Genomic DNA, 14,570 nt, shown 5'->3' with positions numbered 1-14,570 from the left:
TGTTACACCAAACAGATAAGACTTTGTGTGCAAATATGCTCCGTATGTCAGTTCTATGGCAATTATATGAAGATTCACAGGCAATTAATTTGAATGCAACAGTGAGTACAGTGGGTGATGAAGCAGTATGTACTGGATGAAAAAAAGATTAATGGATATTATTAAAAAGTTTAATTAGAGATCTGAATGCCAATGACTTTGTCATTTGTTTATAAAAAAAAAATCTATCTTCATACATTTGCATGACTATGAGCCTAGATCGTTAGAGCATGCTTTCACATCCTGGCTCTTCAGTTCCCGGCTTTTTTAATGCAGCTACAATTTGGCATTGCTGTCAACATAAAGCAGCAGCAAGAGCTTAGAAAAGTCAGGCTCAGAGACATTAAGGTACAGTTAATCTCTGTTTGAAGCAGGGTTGTGAAATTAGGACATTTATCTTGCTCTTATCGTCAGATGGCAAAAAAGAACAATTTGCTCTAAGAGCAAACCAAGGCTAAAGAAAACAAACAATATATTTGTGTTTTATTTATATATTTTTTTTTTCAAAATTGAATTTGTTACATTAACAAATATTTCCTTTTGAGTTCATATTTTTTTCATTCATTAAACACCTCATCTGCGGTGGGCTGGAGCCCTGCCTGGGATTTGTTCCTTCCTTGTGCTCTGTGCTGGCTGGGATTGACTCCAGCAGACTCCCGTGACCCTGTGTTAGGATATAGCGGGTTGGATAATGGATGGATGGATAAACACCTTATATGTATATCTACACACATAATGAAGAAAAAAACATCTCATCTCATCTTATTTTCTGAAACTGTTTTTCCCAGTGACCCCAGAATTCCCTATCCCTTAAAGATTCCTGCTCCTTCTAGGAAATTCTTCAAGGGGTCCCTAAGATAGCCGAGAAGATATAATCCCTCCGCTGTGTGCCACATCTGACACAGAGTTTCCGCCCAGTGGGACATGCATCTCATCTCATCTTATTTTCTGAAACTGGTGAGTTGATCATCGGGAGCCACACAGGGGCATCCTTACATCAACTGGCTTCTCTTGATCTAGAGCAGCTCAGTTGGTCTCTTTAAATTGGAGGAAGTGAAAAACCCGGACGACCACTGACGTCATTTCCCAGCACTTTCCAGTTAGGATAGTACGCAATCCTGAGTCCCACCGGAAGTCGGCATTCATTCAAGGACCACCTGAGGTGGAGCATGGAGCTTCATGCCTCTTAAAGTTGTTTTTTGTTGTTGTTGTTTTTATTATTTTTAATGGCACAGTGAATTGTTGATTAAACTGGTGGGACCATTACATCTTTATTTTTCTCTCTCCAGAGTAGGAAATTAAAAGGGGCATCCCCTTGGGGGTCGACTTGTTTTTCAATCTCAATCCTATTTTTTGTAAAAATTGATCAATTTGTATGGAATGATTACAATAAAATAATTTTAAAAAATACACGGTGCATCCCTCAGGACCCCAATACTCACATTTCTGTCTTTTTCCCATTTAAAATAAAGTATTTATTTATTGGGAGTAAAGACATACTCATAGCTTGATTGTAAATATATCAGCTACAGATGTAAAAGTACATTTTTGCCCTTTAAGTCAGCTTGATGGTTATGTTTTCAACATCAAGAAATTAATTAAAGAAGCAGAAATGTTCAAAGAAAGAGCTTAGCGTCACCCCTTGTTAACATGCTCCCCATATTTAAACAATGCAATGACAAGACCAGTACATGTACTCTTTTCAGCTGTAACAACACTCAGTTCTAATTATTGGAAGGAGATCTCTGCCATTGTTCTTGTTTTGTATATATAATGAAAATCACAAAAATTCAATATAGAGCAAAGAAAAAGAAAGTGGGAAAAAGTAAATTCATTTAAGTAAACTTCCTATGCAGCACTGTAAAATAATTTAGTAGAAATATAGAATCGGGTGCCCAAAATACACAATCTAAAAGTGACTGAGTCCTAGGTTCCATCCCCACTACTGACTCACTGTTTAATTTTGAAAAGTCCCTGAACTTACCATCTTTCCATTTTTCACATTAGCATTTGTCATCATAAGGTTGCAATGAGCTGCAGCCTGTTACTTCACCATTATGTGCAAGGTGTAGGTGTGAATCAACCCTGGATGGAGCACCACTCATGTACATGTTAACAATTTATTAACAATTTGTTGTAATGTGTATATGTGTGAGGAAGCCGGGGGAAAAACATACCTGCACAAATGTCTCAGAGGTCAGAAACCTAGATGGGAAGTGAAATAAAACCCACCATGGTGTTGCAATCACTTAATTTTATTCTTATATAGTGCACTTCGCTGAAGACTGGCTCAGATCTATGAAGCTAAAAATACATTACTGTAACAAAATATTCATAACCTTTAAACATAAGATACATATCTACTCATGGAGGAATCCTAAAATAACATAGATCAAATGCTGCACTATAATATCATGGCAGGTGCAAGTACCATTACTAACAACCTTCATATTACATGGCCAGGAGTAACAATGTGGTTAAAGTAGCAGAGACACCAAAGCCACAGCAAGATACTGGAACAGAATAAAAGAAAGCCAGTAACAATTGATATTCATTACCATACTTTGATTTAAGACAACTAACAAATATTATTTCAGTAAGAATATGAAAATAAGCAGCCCTAGTAATGGTGCACTACTCTAAACAAATAAATGCATGTGTGTGTGCCATACATTCCCTACGTATTTACAAGCCAAACATTCTCTGCAAAGCACAATGATTGACTATTCCAGCCGCACAAGCTGCAAATGTATTCCTTCACAGTTTCCGCTTTGGCAGTTCAGCTATGTCCATCAGTCACAGTGAGGAAGCTTAAAGTTATACCTGGTTACACTAAGCAGTACCTTTGTGTCAAAAATAATGCGTTCCTATCCAGTCTAGGAAACACAATCTCCTGCACTGTAGTCTGTAGAGCGTTGTCACCCTTATCTATAGTTACCCACACACTGAGATTACAGAATGAATTCCGCTGTTATCCCTTTCAGCTGCAGAGCCAATATGTTATTACATTTCAGCTTCCTCCCTCTAGAAATGCACATGAGGCCCCCACACGTTACCTTTTTAGAATTTCTTTATTTTTGTGGTTTTAGATAGATAGATAGATAGATAGATAGATAGATAGATAGATAGATAGATAGATAAATCTTCAAGGTGAAATACACATTATTGCATAAGTACAACGTTCATGTATTATGAACAAAGTGCCAAACAGTAAAAATAAAGTGCAAACAAATATCCAAAGAAAACACTGAATTATACACACAATATACACAGTGCACACTTACTGCATTAACTGATTATTTTCCACATAGAGATGCTGGCTCTAGATGTCTATTATCACTGGTGAAGCTGGACATGATGGGAGAAAGCTGTCCAGATTCATAGATTGGGAAATACTTCAACTTGGGCATTTTTTTCTATTTTGATGCATATTCTTTCAACTATACTATTTTATCGTTAATTTGCTGATGTCATCGTGGCAATATGTTGCTATTGAAAGAACAACCTTTTTCGGTCACCTTTTTATCTTTTCAATGTATGATATCTATTTGTTCTTCTTTTATAACAATGGCATCTATTGATGATCATATGGGACCAGTGCCACTATGTTTGATGTCATCATGTTATCAGAAATGAAGATGCTCACATTGCTATTCTGACATTTCAGTTTAGGATAAAACATTAAAAGAAACAAATCTTTGGTGCGCAATTAATTATTAAAATTTTATTAGAGAGCATTTAAATCCCTTGCTTTATTCATTTTCAGTGCTGCTTAACGTTCTTAGGTTTGACATTAGGAATTTTTTCTTTTGATGTCCCCGTGTCTGGTTTTCAGCCCATTTCCACAAAAGAAATATTTGCCTGGTCAGAAGCTCTCATCTCTGCGTCATTGTATTTTGACTAAGCTTTCAGACATTCTTCCTCTTTTTCACTTGACGTCTCTACAAGGGAATTAATTATACAGTCTGATGAATATGGGAAAATGAGAGGCCCACTTACCTTTTCTATTTCACCATGGTGGAATGGGCTGGTGAATAAAGTTCTACAGGATGAGTCATGGAGAATATTGGAGGTTATTTGGCATTATGGCTTTTAGTTCTCGCATTCTGTTTTCTGTCAATATCTCAAATGAATCCAGGATCATTCCTATAAATTAACTAATCACCCTAATGTGTTTATTCAGGTATCTAAAATCAATTAATCCCATGTCACTCCCCCAGCAAGAAGTGCTACACACCTAATAATTATAGTGTGTAGCACATAATACTTTAGCAGGTCCACTTTACATGAGTTTCTCTGAAATATAAATGTATAAACCTCTGACCTATAGTTTTTCAGATTTTTCTTAAAAAATGAAGCTATGAAAATCTGAATGACCAGCAGGTTAATACAGTACATATCATTCTTCATTTGATCAATTAACTCTAAATATCCATGAAAAGTAACCCTTCTTTCTTTCCTGCTCTTATGGGACACTATTTTCTCCAGTGCTAGACACTACTTCAAAAATCCCAACCAAGAGCACATCCAATAGAGAATTCTGTGCAGAATATATCTTACTCCCCATAAGTGTCATCTGATGTTTCTTACTCCAATTTTCTTTGACAGTTAAGTCCTTGTGAATTACTTGGTACTTTTTTTTGTTTTGGTGTTGCCCTTCTGTCTTTTCCTTTTGGTCCCACAAATGTCAGTTATTATCTTTTTTTCTTTCTTTTGATATTAATATTTCTTCTTTTTGATTTCTCGCTGCTTCTGCTTAAGTCCACTCATTGTACAATATTCTGCCTTGGTATCCTTTCAGTAAAATTAAGTCTTGCTTCCTGCTTGAAGGCACCCGAGTGTGTTACTGTGGACAACTAGCACTCCACCTTCTATAATTTAATCCACCTCAAACTATCTGCATCAGTGATTAATGGTGCTTCCCGCAGTTCTACTGAAACTTAAGAGTACGGCTGCTGAGTTGTTTAAAAACTGGTTTGTGGAAGGTTCCTGATTTTTCGGTTATTTGATGCTCTATTTCACATTAGTTCAGTCTGTTAATTGGCCCTTTACACCCTTCATTTATCTGGCAATTGGGTTATCCTAAAATATTTACCTCCTGGCCCATGCCAGAATAGAGTAAGATAAGTTGAGTTGAGTTTTCACTTTTATTGTTGTTAATTCTTATCCATTACACAAAGGTATAGCTCTTACACAAAGGAAATCGGTTCTTAGAAATCCTACTTTCCTCTTTGGTTCTCTCATTCTGCCAATGGTAATTTCACAAAAGTGGAATGTTACCCAGGTTGTTTTCACCAAGAACATGGAAAACTGACTTCAACTATCATTGAGTGGTGGAAGGGGCTCACTGAAGAAATCATTAATGTCCTGCTCAGAAGCATAATTGGTTCAGTTTCTGGTTGTGGTTATTGAATTGATTTTAACAACTTTCTAGTGGCAGGGTATGAATGAGATAAAGGAGGAAACGCTTCAAACAGTGGTTTGTGTGGGGTTGTTTTTTAATGTTGTGCGTAAGGTGGATATAGTGCCTCAGGGCTGGGAAAATCCAGTGTGGCCCTCGAGGGAACAAGAAAGATGTTGTGGAGACTACAGGAGCTGTTGCCCCGTTGAACCCACCAGACAGACGTCCCAGACACACGTGTAAAAGCACAAGAAGAATCTTTAATAATATTTCTTCAATAAAGTGCCCAAAGCACCTAACTCTCCACAATTCTCCAGTAATAAATCAATAATAATAAACACAATCCTCCACTCCCAGCAGCTCTGTCTTCTACCACCCAACTCCGGCTCAATCCGCTGGGGTTTTCCACAATCCTTTATAATCCATGACCCGGAAGTATTCCGTCTCTGGATCAAACGCCTTCTTCAGGTGCCCCGGAAGTACTGCAGGTTTCTGTCCTCATGACTCCTACGTACTTCTGGGTTAACATCGTGATAATGTCCCCCTGGTTCTTGGTGAGCTCCCCCTGGCGGCACCCAACAGGGCTAAAGAACTGGACTCCATGTCCCATGCTGCCCTGCAGGAAACCATTTCTGTCCAGGGGAGCTGCCATTTAGTGTCCCGGGGGATGTAGTGCCCTAAAAAGGCTCTTTCTTCCAGTTGAGGGATGTCCCGGCCAGACTTAAACGCCAGCCGTCCATCACAATGTTCAGTTGTTAAGGAATCACATACCTCAGTCCTCTTACAAAGGACTATCTTCTGGTTCTGTAATGGAAACTCGTAAAACAGAAGGACTAAGGAGGAGCTGTGGTTTTTGCAGTGGATTTGGTACAGTGCTGTATGTCCTTAATATTTCTCTGCCTGCCAAGATCTTTTGGGAATTATAGAGGTGTTGGGAGAGATTGTTGAGCATTTCAACAGCCTGGTCATTGCTATTCCATATATGTTCATTAAATGAGCATGTCCAATTTTACACACTACGAATACAGAGTAATAACAATAACCACTGTTTAGAAACTAAACAACTACAACTGGAAAGGAAAAATTTGAAAATTTGTATTTGTTAATATTTTACATTTTCAACTCATCATTTGCACACCATTAATAAAAGTGGCTGATGTCTCTTTTGAATTTTTCTTCATCAAATGGATTCAAAGAAAAAAAGGCATAATAGGACATACAGTATATATTAGAAGGAAACAAATACAGCAGGTAAAGGGGGAAGAAAGGACTGCCTTTTGGAGGGCCTCAGGTCTTCTAATGTGTGCAACAAACTATTGAATGTTACAATGCATAGAGCAGCAGAAAACACTTGAGTCTTTTATTGTATACACAAGGTTTAACTTACATCATTTTTATGCTGGTGATGTTAAATCCTAGGAGGACTACTCTTTGTTGATAGTTCATCCACAATTCTCTGCATAGCTTCTTCTTCTTACCCAGAGTTATTTTTATGGATTTATGTATCTAGATTGCAAATACCATACATTGCATCAATGTTCATATTGCTTACTCCACATCAATATTGCTGCTGCTTCTTTGTCTTGTCTTTGCACAATGTCTTTTCTTGTTTGTGTTTTTATTTTAAATTTGAATTTTAATTCTATGTTTAATTCATTATTTGTACTTCATGTTGTTACACTGTGGACTGTGAGCTTAGCAATTTCGTCTATCAGTATACTTGTATATGCTTGAGATGACAATAAAGTTCTCTTTGACTTTGAGTTATTGCCTTTTACTCGGTGAGGGCTCCCCTTTTCCCTTGTAGCAGACCTCATTCGGTCCTATGTGACTTTCAAATGAGCTTAGATTTATTACCGAAAACATTTACTAAATTTAGAGTCTAATATTTTCTATATATAAATGTTAGATGCATAGTACTTTATTCTAGAAAAGGAGAATTGAGTATTTAAAAGAAGACTCAGAGCATGTACAAATTAGACTTGATTCAACGCATCTGGCCAATAAGATGTATCCTTGTATGCTCTACCTGCTCAAGCTAAAGAGACTGTAAAATCATTGAAAGCCAGTTTTAAGTGGCCAGCAGATAAAGTCGTTTGACACAAATATCTGAATGCATTATGTTCTGCTTTAATGGATACATCTATATATCAAAGATATATTTAAATCAGGGTTCGTCAGTGAAGGATGGGATCTTTGCTAGCTTTATCACAAACTGATTCCTTCCCCTATTATACTGTTCCCTTAAGCTCAAAAACAAATTACAACACATCCATATATAATATCGTCGGCAATCAGCCATTATTTACAAAGTCTTTTAAGGTCTGATTGACTGAGCGACATGGAAAAAATGCCTCTGGTAACTTAGTTCCCTTTGATTTATAGGTCACTCAATGTTTCCCAAGATTTAGTGGCAAATTATTCAGTTTGAACACCAGAAACAAAATTACTCATCTGATTCTACAGCCTGCCCATACCAAAGAAATCAAAAACAGATTTGTGTGCGTGGTTCATCTGTTAAAGAAGCTTGATAAAGATACTTCTCTTTTTTGTTGCATTCAAAACATATATATGCTTTATATATATATATATATATATATATATATATATATATATATATATATATATTATACTATTTTAAACAGAGAAATATTGAAAGAGCAATAGAATATTCACCTTTCAATGACAACTTCTTGGGATATTGTTCACTCCTCACTTTCTACTCCCTAGTTTATAAGTTGTGAAGTATTTATGTGTGAATTTGCCCTTGTAGATCAGTGGAGTGCTGTCTATCTGTCTATCTATTATCCTGTCTTAAAGTTCTTTACATTGTAATAGACAGCATGGGTTCCTTACCTAGCCAGGAGGGCTTTTTAATGGAAGGATGTGGGTGGGCGGGTACAGGTACCCTGACTTGGTTGGCTAGTGGTACCTTTCCCAGCCAGTAGGCCATTACAATAGATGGTCAGGAGAGACTGCTTCCCAGGGCCATGTGCTTTCCCACTACACTGGGTGGTGACATCCCTCTGGTTTGCTTCCCGTTCAGACACTCGTAGGGCCCCCTGAAAGTTGTAGTTTTGGTGGACATCCCTGTTCAGGTCCTCAGGTGCCACTAGCAGGAATTACAGGAGCCTCTCTTGTCACAGGGAGGTTCATGACCCGGAAGTGCTTACTGGATGTACAGGAAGATCACACAGTAAGTAGCTTCGGGTCCAGTGTAAAGGAAGCTACTACACTTCGTCCGGCTTTTTGTGAAGGTAATTAATTATAATAAACCTTTTACTTGTGCTATTAAGGTTGTGTCTGGGGTCACTGTTACGCCCCCTAGTGATCACTACACACATACACACACACACACATATATATATAAGACAAGATCACACTTTCCACAAATATACATGACTGTTAACTTCTGAAAATTAGTCCTTAAATTCTAACAGGAATATAAATACTGGACATATTAATGTATGCTATAAATTAGTCATCTGTCTCAATTCTAACAAGTGGTCTAGGCTCAGTCTGAAGAAAACTGTCCTCAGAATAAATTCAGTTTTTGATTTCATGTTAAGTGTACTTGGTGGCTATATGACAAGCAGCAGATCAGAAAACATCTAAAACAATAATGGGTAAGCCAAGATGTGCCAGTTGGCTTCTGTAATGGTAACTTCTTTTAACTTTGTGCTTATTTGTTGATTATCCATTTTCTGAGGTCAAATGTGCAGGGAGGTTATATTTGCATGTCTGAGCAACATGCAGCATGCCACCAATCGATGATTAAATGATCAGCAAGTACTACCGGTACTTGTCAAACAAATGCAATTGAAAACATTTAACTTACTTCAATAAGTGACAATATTGTAGAATCTATTGCTTTTGTTTTCATTTGTGAGTTGGGTAGCTACAGTAGGTCCTGATGTGCTTATGAGTTTCACATTGCTCAGGAATAAGAATCAAAGCCAGTAGTCCCAGGTGCAATCCGAAAGCCAGTCTATTACAGAGTGTAGACACACACTTAGAAATGGGCAATCTAGGGTCAAATACATGAAAACTAAAAAATACAAACATGTTGCTCTTGGACCCTGGTGATGAAAATGTTTAGCAAAGATATCTACATTATTTTTTATTTGATTTTAGGCTGATGTATATCTTTGTTAAATCATTGTGCTTTATTTGTGTGCACAGTATGTGTGTTTGCCCTGTGATGGACAGGCACTCTGTTCAGGGAATGTCCCTGTCTTGCTGGGATAGGCTCTGGCTTGCCCACCACCCTGCCCTGAATAAGTGGGTTTAAAGATGGTAGTATGGATGAATTGTTTGAACTTTGGTCTCAATTGAAAGGGTAATTTCAAACACATAGTTTTTTTGCTGCAGAAAGGATTTTCTTTGATTTCGGGTTTATGAAAATATGAATCCATCCATCCATTATCCAACTCACTATATCCTAACTACAGGGTCACGGGGGGTCTTTTGGAGCCAATCCCAGCCAACACAGGGCTCAAGGCAGGAAACAAACCCTGGGCAGGGCGCCAGCCCACCACAGGAAAATATTAATATTAGTTTAAATTTGTACATGAATTTTTAACTCTTAAGCATTTTTAAAGAGTAGATTTCAATTTGGTCATTAGTTTGGAACATTAGTTTGGAATTTATTGTTGGCTTCTTTTTGTTTTACTTTCCGGCACTGCCACTTTGTCACTCTGTTGCTAGTCTGGCTGCTACCCAAAGACACCCAATGATTGTGCTTTTTCACTTGCTGTCACCATGGACATGGTATAAGGGTACAATTCCAGGTTGTCCAAGTTTTTTATACAAGCAGAAAGCCCTTGTGCAATTAGTATTGCTGACTGACTTTAGGTTTTGAATTCAAGCACATACATTTTTAAATTTGATTTTTGATTAGCATTTTAGTTTGTTCTTCTGTTTATTTGTGGCTTTTTTGTAATAACCCTTGTTTTTATTTTATTATTTTTTATTTTTTTGAGTTTGTTTAGCACATTTACCAGCTCTCCAACCTTGTTAGCTGCCTGTGTTTCCTGGCATAAGCGAATTACAATGTCATACTGTATGAATATGATAATACACAAAGCTAAAAATAAATAACAGAACACCGGTTATATTCCAGCCAGACAGACAGACACACACACTTCCATGCATAGACATTTAGTTTTCTGTTTCCTCTGAGGTGGAGCCCTTACCCCAACTCCACCTCTCACTTCCAGGCCGGACAGACACACACACTTCAATGTTTAGACGTTTATATATGATTATTGCATTCTTATGTTAAAATAAAGTTGTAGAAATTCCTCACTGGTCACAGCAATAGATTATAGAAACTCCAGCACATTTTCACAGGTTTGCACCATTCCTACACTGGTGTGGTCACCTCCTCATCTTAAAGCTGTGACCTTCCACTTAATAGCCTTCAAAAAAATTAGTAAAATAAGAAATTTCTAGAGGTTCTGTTAGAGGCTTGTTCTTTGAAAAGCTGACTTTGCTTGTCTTCAGTGTAGGGTGCTGATATCACGCTGTACTCCTACCGTTTAAAAGCTTGCTAATTTATTTTGCAGTTCTCCCAACAGGACTGCCCTCTTCTGATACCAATGTGGCAAATTCACATCACACCCATTACAATTTGGTTTCCTTTCCCCCCTTTATGGGTTTAAATCTACAACCTTGTCCTTCCCAGCACTCCTGTAAATTATAAAACTTACCATATTATCCTGGTAAGATGAAGGAATCTGTTTCTGTAGCCCAACAGGATGCCATGAGTCTGCTTTAGTGCAGGGTTTTTATGTTTCTTAAAAACACTTTTACCACCAAAACTCACTAACTTTTTTGCAATAATCGATTTATACCGCTGGTTTTATTTTCAGTAATTCTGAAATTAATTATTAAATAAATTCATTTAATTATATGGTTTTGTTATAGAAATTTACAACATGTTACAACAAAGCAGATTTGATAGCATTAAAATTCATGCAAACAAAAATCTCCACCAGATATTTTTCTTTACTAGTAGACTTGTAAGGTATTGGTTAATAATAATAACAGCTTGGAAAATTATTGTTTATTTTAAATGCTTTTGACAAAAGAGATTAATTGAAACAACAATGTATCCCTGGGGGGCAGATTAGTTTCAGTTTTATGGTTGTTAAGCTTTACTGGCAAAAATTGATTATATAAATAATAAAAGGAAAATGCAAAAATTGAATTTTGTTCTGTTGTTATTGAGATAACAGTGTCTAATTCAGGACATTTATTTTGTATGCATATTAAAAAGAAATATTTCCATCTATTTCTGACATATGTTTTATAAGTTTCAGTCGCGACCATCGTTTTCTGCATTAACTAGAAAAGCACGGCATACCATTTCTATAAAAAGAAAGCTCACTGACATAGAGTTTAAAAAAAAAAAGCACAGAAGCTCAAAATTGTTTTTGCTAAATGCCTTTTCCAAATGTGTTAGCCAGGGTTTCCAGCAAAATCTGCAGTTATTGAATGGCTATATGAAAAAGACATCTGAGCTCATTTCTGTTATGATGTTGACATAAACATAGAAATGCACAGAGTAAATTATTAAAATTGTAATAATGCATGGTTTTAAATGAATGCTATTTAATGGATTGTAAAAGTACACAATAAATGATTTGACAGTCGAAAACAATTCCTCACTATGTGGGAATTCAGCTCAAAACTACACTTGACTGTCAAAAATGGATGTGGAACAAGATCCTGCCTGTCAGAGGTGCTGTCAGGCATCTGCCTTCCTTATTCAATTATTACATATTTATCTAACACTTTCATTCAAAGCAACCAAATGTGTATAGGTGGAACACAGGTAGGTTATGTGACTTGCTAAGGGTCACACAATCAGGCAGAAGTAGACAACAAATGAATAATCTTGTGGTTTAAAATCTATTTCACTAACCATTGTACCATGTCTATTAGACATCCTGGGAATCACAGAACTCTTTAATTCATTAAGAGTTTCACTTTGGAGCAACATATTGTGGGACAGTACTCCTTAATGAATGATCTGTTGTGGGGACTGTCACTCCCTTGCTAGCACATTACCTGATCTTGCTCAACTGGAATAATCCTAACCCACCCTCCAAAGCACAACTGAAAAATATATGATAACTGAAAAAAAAAGTATTCATCATAATTAAAATTAAAATTAGGCAAGACTATGTTGATATTATATTTAACAGACTGATCTTGTGAAACCCCCAGTATCTCTGTGGTCAGTAGTTGTCAACAATAGCTATGAGCCATTGATGTAAAAATAGCAAAATACATTGTACAATATACACTGTATGACATCACAACAAAATTATGCAGAACAGCAACAAGCAATACAGATGTGCATAACACTCAATATATATACAAAATAATATGTCTGTAAAAGTCAACATAATGATGTCTGGATGGAGATGTTTAAGGATCTGGGGATACAAAGATAAATAAGTTGTTATTGACCAGAGTACTGAGGAAGGGAAGAGGCTGTTCACATGCAAAGGGGTTCTTGGCCTAAATGATTACTAACATATTTTTAATGGTAATAACTGAAATCAATGGTTACCCAGCTGAGTGTGTGGCCTTTAATTATATTGTCTGATTATTTCCTGACCAAAAATACATAGATTAGGGGAAGAAAGTTTTCCACTTATGCAATCACCTACTTGTAGATGCACGAACACGCAGGCATGTCAATACTTGTCTCCAGTTAATTCTCTTCACTTTGAAACACATCTGGCTTTACATGCAAAATAAATATGCATAAGTTCTTGTAGTCTTTGGTATTCTCTTTTTTAATAATTTACTTGTAAGGCTTAAAAACTACCAGTCAAGGAATAAAGTCCAGTGTTAGATTTGGATAACATAAGTCAGCTTGAGGTGTCTGCTGAAAAAGTAGATAATTTTGTGTATATTTTGGTCAAAAACACTTCACTATAAGTCCTTAACACTATCAATCTACTCAGGATAGAATAGGCTATTACTATATTCATATATAATACTCTAACCATGGCTGTCTGTTTGTCTGTCCAGGATTTTAAATCACCTGTAGCTTGCAAACCGTTTGAACTATTAACCTGAAATTTGGTACACATATACTACGTGGCATCTACTCTCCGCTTTCAGTGTGATGATTGACCTCCAAGGTTATTCCTCTTTTTATTTTAATTTTATTGTAGAATCAACTCTTGGCAGCGGCCAGCACGGCAGCCGTGAGGCGCATGCGTACGGGCACTGTTCTCATTCCCTACCACCTTCACTGTCACTTTCCCTACCTCTTCATATCTTAAATAATTCTTGAGGCAGATTGAAGACTTAAGTGAAAAATTAAGGAAACCGTACTAAGTAATTGCAACACAAACACTGACTTAATCAGTTTTAACACAAAAAGATGCCGGCAAAAGAAGAGAAGAAGCAGGCCGCTAGGATGAAGAAAAGAAGAGCTGCTCAGGAAGCAGCAAGTGCATCAAACTCTGAGCAAATGAATTCTAAACGTACAGAGAAAGAGTATGAAAACTATAAATGCTCAAATCAAGTGTATTCACTGCATGTTATTGTGCAGTGCGTTGTTACTGGTATAGTATATAAAATATATGCCTCCATTATTTGTATTTTCTAACATATCCCATTAGTGTTGACTCTGGTCCCTTTGTTCCCAAGTAGGATATAAAATATTTATGCGATTACCACATAAATAAATATCCTATCAAAATAACAAGGAAAAGAAAAATGTACAACATCATACTGGAAAAATTACAAGTTGGACATTGTCATCATCATTATCATCATTATAGTAATTAAAGGGATAATGGCTATAATAATGAATGCGTATATCAAGATAAAGGCCAGGCCGGAAGGACAAAATAAATAGCAAGGACCAGGCGATCCAAGGGGTTGAAGCAGAAGAGTTGGAAAAGTCACACAAGAGTATGTTTACACAGATCTTTGTAGACACGGAACACACATGAAATGTATGCATTCTCAAAAATGATATATTATTTACCCTATACAATTCCAGACACCTCACTTCTAGATAAAGAGACTTCAGCTGTGAGAATTTTGTGTGTGACTTTAGCTGCCTCGGTGAGGGGTGAGTGAGAAGGCTGCCTGCTGC

The sequence above is a fragment of the Polypterus senegalus genome, chromosome 14 (genome assembly GCF_016835505.1).
Source record: "Polypterus senegalus isolate Bchr_013 chromosome 14, ASM1683550v1, whole genome shotgun sequence".
NCBI lineage: Eukaryota > Metazoa > Chordata > Cladistia > Polypteriformes > Polypteridae > Polypterus > Polypterus senegalus.
This window is presented reverse-complemented; position numbering follows the sequence as displayed.